This window comes from Bos grunniens, chromosome 15, assembly GCF_055505025.1.
Source record: "Bos grunniens cultivar Pamir isolate PY7600 chromosome 15, Bosgru_T2T1.0, whole genome shotgun sequence".
NCBI classification, from domain to species: Eukaryota; Metazoa; Chordata; class Mammalia; order Artiodactyla; family Bovidae; genus Bos; species Bos grunniens.
The window spans coordinates 56,637,928-56,645,471 of NC_141179.1; positions in this window are offsets into that span (position 1 = coordinate 56,637,928).

The window sequence follows — 7,544 nt, forward strand, 5'->3', positions numbered from 1 at the left end:
CCCCTGCCCCATTCAAAACCTCAGCCTCGCCATCTGTAGAAGACAGTTGCCAGGTGGCCAGCTCTGAGCCCTTCTGGCTTGTGATGCTACATTTCTCCCATCTCAGAGGCTGGTGACTCGGGGAGGGCTGCTCGTCTACCAGTCTCTGAGGGACCCTCTGTACACTCCCTCCTCTTCCGCTGTGATTCTCTAAGTGGTCTCTCTCTTAGCATCTTGCCCCAAGGGACGAACCCCTTGGAGCAGCTAGCTTGTCCTGGGCTCACAAACAGCGAATCATTTTCTGGTGGGAACATAGACATATGCTTCCAATACTGATACAGGCATCTCTCCCTTCAATCTCTACCTCCCAAAGCACCTGTGATCCACTGCTTTGCCTGGTGCTTCTAGAGGCCCTGAGGAGAGATCACTTATCCTCCTTTTGGGCGGGGATGGAGGACTGACTCTGGGCAGGGCAGCGACTCGCCCAAAGGCAAAGGCAAAGCACACCTCAGTCTTGTCCGACTCTCTGCGACCCCATGGACTGCAGCCCACCAGGCTCCTCCGTCCGTGGGGTTCTCCAGGCAAGAGTACTGGAGTGGGTTGCCATTTCCTTCTCCAGGAGATCTTCCCAACCCAGGGATCGAACCTGGGTCTCCCGCATTGCAGGCAGATGTTTTACCGTCTGAGCCACCAGGGAAGCTCAAGCGACTTGCCCAAATTCTCATCAAAAGTTAAGGCTGAGTTGAGACTGGAGCCAGGCTCCCAACTCCTAGTCAAAGACAAAAATCATCTCTTTTATTGAACACTTAGAACATCAGAGCTGAAGAATCCTAGAGATCTAAGCATCTGAAGCAACTCCTCTGTGCACAGACAGGGAACTGGGTACAGAAGGGGTGTGGACTTCTCCATCCCACAAAGCAGCTGCAGGCTCCCCTGGCCATTCAGCCCTGTTGATCCTGCTCAGTGTCATGGAAATCCTGCAGCCAGTGGCCTGTAGGGGGTCACAGAAGGCTTAGGTCCTTAGCGAGGCCAGCCTCTGGCCAAGGCAGAAGCTGACTTTAGCCCCAGCTCCACCTCTGACTCATGAGATAGAATTCACATCCTTTTCTGTACCATCTGTACAGGGAGGGCTTAATTAGATATTTAGGTCTCCAAAGATCCTTCATCTCCAATGTTTTAGTTGTCAGTAGAAACCAGGAAACAGGTGACTTTCATCTCTGAAGGTGGCCGCATCCCCTCTCCAGCCCTTCCCCCAGGAATGTGTGAGCTGCCAGTGCTCCCACCTCTAACACAATAGGTTCATGTACCACCCTCCTAGGGGAGACCATTTGTAGTTTTAGTCTCAAGGAAGTGGACACCAAGGATTAGCCACAGACAGTGTGGCTCATAGAGCCAAGTGTATGAAGCTAGTAAACTCCATACTACCATAACCTAAAAAGATGAAGCTACCTTTAGCTACATTAACAGACAAGTGACCAACATATTCCAGGGAAGAGGGGTGGGTGATTCCTGTCAAAGCCGGGGTTTCTTAGACCCCAGTATCCAAAGGTCACCCTCCTGCCTCCCAACCTGGTCTTTCTTGCCTTCATTCAGGGAAACTTCCCCAAAGACCCACCTGCCATGCTGTGCTGTTGGGCATGACTCACTGTCTCTTTGCAGATCCTGAGTCTCTTGAATGAGATCCTCAGATGTCAAGCTCTCCAAGCAGACTCTGTCCTAGGACACCACCTCACCCCCACCCCTACCCCGAATCCCCTCCATTCCCACCTTGGCCTGCACAGTCACACAGTCATCACTCTTGCTTCCTGTCATCTTTCCAAGACTTCTGCCAGTGGAGAGGGCCTCATATATGGTTCATTCCCTCCTGTTCCCCTCAGGGGCTTGAAGAAGTCACTTGGAAAATTCGATCTGCTCAGACCCTAGGGCTCTGGGGAGCCAAGCACAGAAAGGAAGGAGGGAATGCAGGAGAGAGGACGTGAGGGAGGGAGGTACGGAAGGAAGCAAGGAGGTAGGGAGGATGTCTTCAGCACTCCGGACAGCTCCACACCTGGCCAGGACTCCCAGGAGGGAAAAAGGATGGGTGAGCCCTACAGAAACTGGTCTTATTGAGCATCCACCACGTGCCAAGCCCTGTACTGGGCACTATTTGCACAACGCACTGAGACAGGTATTATCATTATTATTTCTACTTTATATATAAGGAAAGGACAGCCTGGAGAGTTAATTTGACCAAGGGCACAGAGCTAGTAAGTGGTAGGGCTGCCTATGGGTCCAGGTTTCTGCTCATCATACCACATGGATTCTTTGGGAATTATAATAGAGGTTGTTCTATCTTCTGTTTTAATGTGGACCTTATGTGGAGATTCTTTACCAACTGAGCTATCAGAGAAGTCCTTGAGAATCTCCACATAAGGTCCACATTAAAAGAGAAGACAGAAAAACCTCTATTATAATTCGGGGCTTCCCTCATAACTCAGTTAGTAAAGAATCCACCTGCAAAGCAGGAGACCAGGGTTCGATTCCTGGGTCAGGAAGATCCCCTGGAGAAGGGATAGGCTACCCACTCCAGTATTCTTGGGCTTCCCTTGTGGCTCAGCTGGTAAAGAATCTGCCTGCAGTATGGGAGACATGGGTTTAATCTCTGGGTTGGAAAGATCCCCTGGAGAAGGGAAAGGCTACCCACTCCAGTATTCTGGCCTGGAGAATTCCATGGACTATACATGGAGTCGCAAACAGTCGGACACAACTGAACAACTTTTACTTTCACTTATGTGGAGATAGACACCAGAATCCAATGGACTTTTAGCCCTTCCTTTGCCACCTGCTTTCTCCTACCAAGGCAAAGTTGACCTTTATTAAGTACACCAAGTGTCTACCTTGTGCTAGGGATTGAACATACCCAATACAACCTCTCTGGGCTGTATATGGTGGGATGCTCAGTGATGTTGATTTCCCTAGTGCCCATCCATTCTTCTTTCCTCTCGGGAGTGTCCCAGAAATCATTGTTTCTGACGGTTAAGTGCTGCCATCTACCTGGCCTCCTGTTATCCACACCACCATCCCCCCCGCCCCATGGCCATCTCTGGCCTACAAAGGACAACCAACATAGAGGTCTTCAAGGATGGGGAGTCCTGTGAATGCATTCCTTAATTCTTGAGTAAAAAGAGTGTCCTCCATGGAGAAGAAAATGGCAATCCACTCCAGTATTCTTGCCTGGGAAATCCCATGGACAGAGGAGCTGGTGAGCTACAGTCCATGGGGTCGCAAAAGAGTCAGACACAACTTAGCAAGTAAACAGCAACAACAATGCTGAAATGTTTAGGAGTGAAGTGTACTGATGATGAAAATTTCTTTGAAATGTATTAGAAAATTAAATGGACTAGTAGAAAGATGGATGATTAGTGATAAAGAATAGTAAAGAATAGAACAGTAAAATGATCATAGATAGAATCTAGGTGATAAGCATACAGATGTTAGCTGAAAAATTTTTTCAAGTTGATATCTGTAACTTTAAAAGTAAAATCTTGGGAGGAAACAAGAAAGAGAAGCAAGCTGGATATTGCCTAGACAAAACATGAATAACCACTTTAACGTATACAATTAGATGACTTTAGTGCATTCAAAATGTTGTACAGCCACCACCTCTTTCCAGTTTCAAAACTTCATCACCAGTGGCATTTTGATAAAGTTACATTTATTCCTAAGTATTTTAATCTTTTTAATGCTATTGTAAATGGAATTGTTTTCTCAATTATCCTTCTGGTTTGTTCATTGCTAGTATATAGAAATGCAACTATTTTTGTTTGTTGATTTTATCTTGAAACTTTGCTGAATTCATTTATTAGCTCTAACTTTGTGTGTGTGGGGGTAATCTTTAGGTTTTTCTAGATATGAGATCATATCATCTCTGAACAGAGATAATTTTACATCTTCCTTTCTAATTTGAATGTCTTATTTCTTTTTCTTGCCTACTCACTCTGGCTAGAACCACTAAGATATTATTGACTAGAAGTGGCAAAATGGTTATTGTTCCTAATTCTAGGGGGAAAGCTTTCAGTCTTTCACCATTGAATATGTTTGCTGTTAGTTATGGGTTTTTTATATATGGCCTTTATCATAGTAAGCTTCCTTCTATTTCTAGCGTTAAGTGTTTTTATCGTGAAAGGGTGTGGGATTTTGTCCAATTCTTTTACTGCATCAACTGAGGTGATTTTGGTTTTATTTTTTTTCCCTTAATTCTGTGGTGATATATCATGATGATTAATTTTTGTCTGTTGACCCACTCTTTAATACCAGGAATAAATCCCACTTGGTCATAGTATATAACACTTTTAAAGGGTTTGCTTTTAAATCAAGCCTTGGTTTGCTCATATTTTGTTCAGAGTTATGATGTCAATATTCATAAAGGTATTTGTCATTTTATTTTAGTGTCTTTGCCTGACTTTGCTATCAGTGTAAAAGTTTTCAAAATATATTCGGGATGCAAATTCCTTTTCAGATCTATGAATTGCTCCCATTTTGTGGATTGTTTTCTCACTGTCTTCACAGTGTCCTTTGAAGCACAAGGTGGTTTTTAGTATTTTTTTTTGGCCAAGCTGCCTGGCATGTGGGATCTTAGTTCCCCGACCGGGGACAGAACCCAGGCCACACCAGTGAAAGTACAAGTCCTAGCCGCTGGCCCCCAGGAAACCCCCCAAAAGTTTTGATTTTGATGGAATCAGGTTTTTTCTTTTATCACTTGTGCTTTTGGTGTCATAGCTGAGTAACCATCACCTAATCCAAGATCACAAACAATATGCTTATGTTTTAAGTTTGATACCTTTAGCTATTGCATTTAGTTCTATGGTTCATTTTGAATTAATTTTTTATATGATTAAAGGTAAAGGTCCAACTTCTTTCTAAAAAAAAAAAAGAGAGTGAGAGAGAGAGTCCTCTGGCTTCTCCTAGGGGTATGGGCAGGTTGCATATAATAGATCTACTTCAGTGTGCCCACTTCCCTGAGGCCTCAGACTCTCCTACACAGTACTCCAAGGAAGTTCTGGACTCCTTCAGTGAGGCCATCATTGTTTCCAGGCTTCAGTTAGTCAAATGATTAAAACCACTCCTAGGTGATTAAGTCAAATTATTAAATTCCATACCCTAGACTAGGGCACCCATGTCAGTGAATGTGGCCCAGTCGAATCCTAGTTCTTCCCCTTGGTCTAACGCCTTTGGAATCCACTCCCGCAGGCTCTGGCTGATACAGATGGACAGAATCTTAGGAGTATTTCACTATCTAGATGATCTTCTCATAGTTCAGGTTTTGCACTTCACCTCCAGGCTACACTGGGACTGAGCACTGGTCATGGGCTTGTAGGCAATGAAGCTGATGAGAGTGTTCTGCAGAGCATAGCTATTAACTTACAGAGTTACTGCTCCCAGGGGGACCGCTGAAAGGCTTTCATGGAGAGGAGGGGCTGCCTCTGCTGGTGAAGGAGGTTTAGGGGAGTCAGCAGATCAAAATTCTCAGCCCCACCCATGTCTCCCCAAGTCTCCACCTTCTGTCTTGGAGTCCCAGTCTTTCCCTATTAGTGTCCCTCCTTCAATATAAGAGATTTGGGGCAGAGATTCAGCAACCTTGCAACTTTTGTCATCAGACCCCAAGTGTGGTTCTCAGTTAGACCTTCTTAGCACTCACAGGACATGAGGGACTCCTTCAAGTTCTCATGGACAGCTTCTGTTGTTCACACACATTTTCAATTTTATGATCATAATTTTTAATTTATTGCATATATATATGTGTGTGTGTATATATACACGTACATTCTCTCTCTCTCTCTCTCTCTCTCTCTCGCAGGCTATAGGAAGAAGCCAAGTGCCTCCTCTGTCTTTATAACCAGTACTGTTGCCACCGAGCAAAGCACCACAGCCATTTGCTATGCCGAAGTATGGCCTTCCAACCTGCACTGAGTCCCCTGCTACTACCCGTTGATCAACTGAGTAACTGTGCTAACTGTGCTACTACTAGATGCCATGAATTACTTGCATCCTGGTTCCCCCAGCAGGAGATTATCCCCATGTTGCTCAAATACAGTGAAAGTGAAGTCTCTCAGTCGTGTCTGACTCTTTGCGATCCCCACGGACTGTAGCCTACCAGGCTCCTCAGTCCATGGAAATTTTCCAGGCAAGAGTACTGGAGTGGGTTGCCATTTCCTTCTCCAGGGGATCTTCCCAACCCAGGGATCAAACCCAGGTCTCGCACCTTGCAGGCAGATGCTTTACTGTCTGAGCCACCAGGGAAGCCCTGCTCAAATACAGGACCAACCCAATTCCAGAATCCTATTTGGAGGATCAGGTTCCTAAGGCCACTCCTGGCACCAGACAGAGTCCCAGCAAGAAACTGAGGGCAGACTCAAATTACGATAACTCTGAGGGGGTTGGGAGCGTTGGGGGAGTTGTTTACAAAGGCCTGTCCTAAAGGTGGGAGCAGAGGTATCTAAAGAATATTGCAGCAACTTGAGAGCAATGGTAGCAGAACTATTGTCTCCCCAGGCCCAAAGAGATGAGGAAAAGAGTATTCTGGAGCCCAGAAGGCAGCTGACTCTCTTGAAAGCTGAAAGGACACATCCAGACTACGGTGTCCCTACAGGGAGGAATCCAGGGAAGTGGAAACCCCATCTCACGTGTCTTACTCTCTGACTGCCGCTAGGGCTTCTCATGGGCCAAACCCAACCAGAGTCCAGACTCTCTCCAGGGATGCTAGATGTTTCTCTGCCCCCTGGAGAAACAGAAGCTCTTAGTGAAGAAGGAGACTTAAGTTGCTTCTGTGCCACCTCTCAGACAGGACAGGAACTCCACGTACCTCCAACCACGTTTGCACACCTCCACTCATTATTGGCCACTCACTGCTCCTTGGGCCGCTGCCCTGCTGTGAGCCACTCAGCTGCTAAATCTCCTGTCCTGTTGCACTGAGAAACCCATGTCCCTCTGACTTCCACTTCCCTGTTCTACACTCTCTGCCAACAGGGCAAGCCTGCCCCCTCTGGTGGTCATCAAATCCAGGCAGTCAAGTTGTTCAGTAGATAAGTTCTGTCTGACTCTTTGTGACCCCTTGGACTGCAGCATGCCAGGCTTCCTTGTCCTTCACTATATCCTGGAGACAGTCAAACACAAAATACTGGTAAATATCATCCACAGAGCCTTTGCAACAACTCGAGATAGTCATAATAGCAAGCACGTTATGCTCAGGACCATGGGTGTCTGGCATATAATGATTCATTGCATCATCATGTTCCTATGAAATAGGACAGGCCTTCCCTGTCTTGTTCATTTCTGGGTCCTTAAAACTCTCCCCGGCACTTATTAGATATGCAATAAGTATGTGTTGTATCACTATCGCCATTTTGCTGCTGCAGGTCACAAAGCTCAAAGAGGCAGAGCTGGGACTTAGAACCAGGTGATGAAGCTCCAGACCCTATGCCCTCAACCCCAGAATGTGCAGCTTTTTTTTTTGTAATATAATGTCAAGGATTTCCTCATCTTTATTTTCCCCAAGAAAGCATCTCCAAAGCCTTTCACATTTCTCC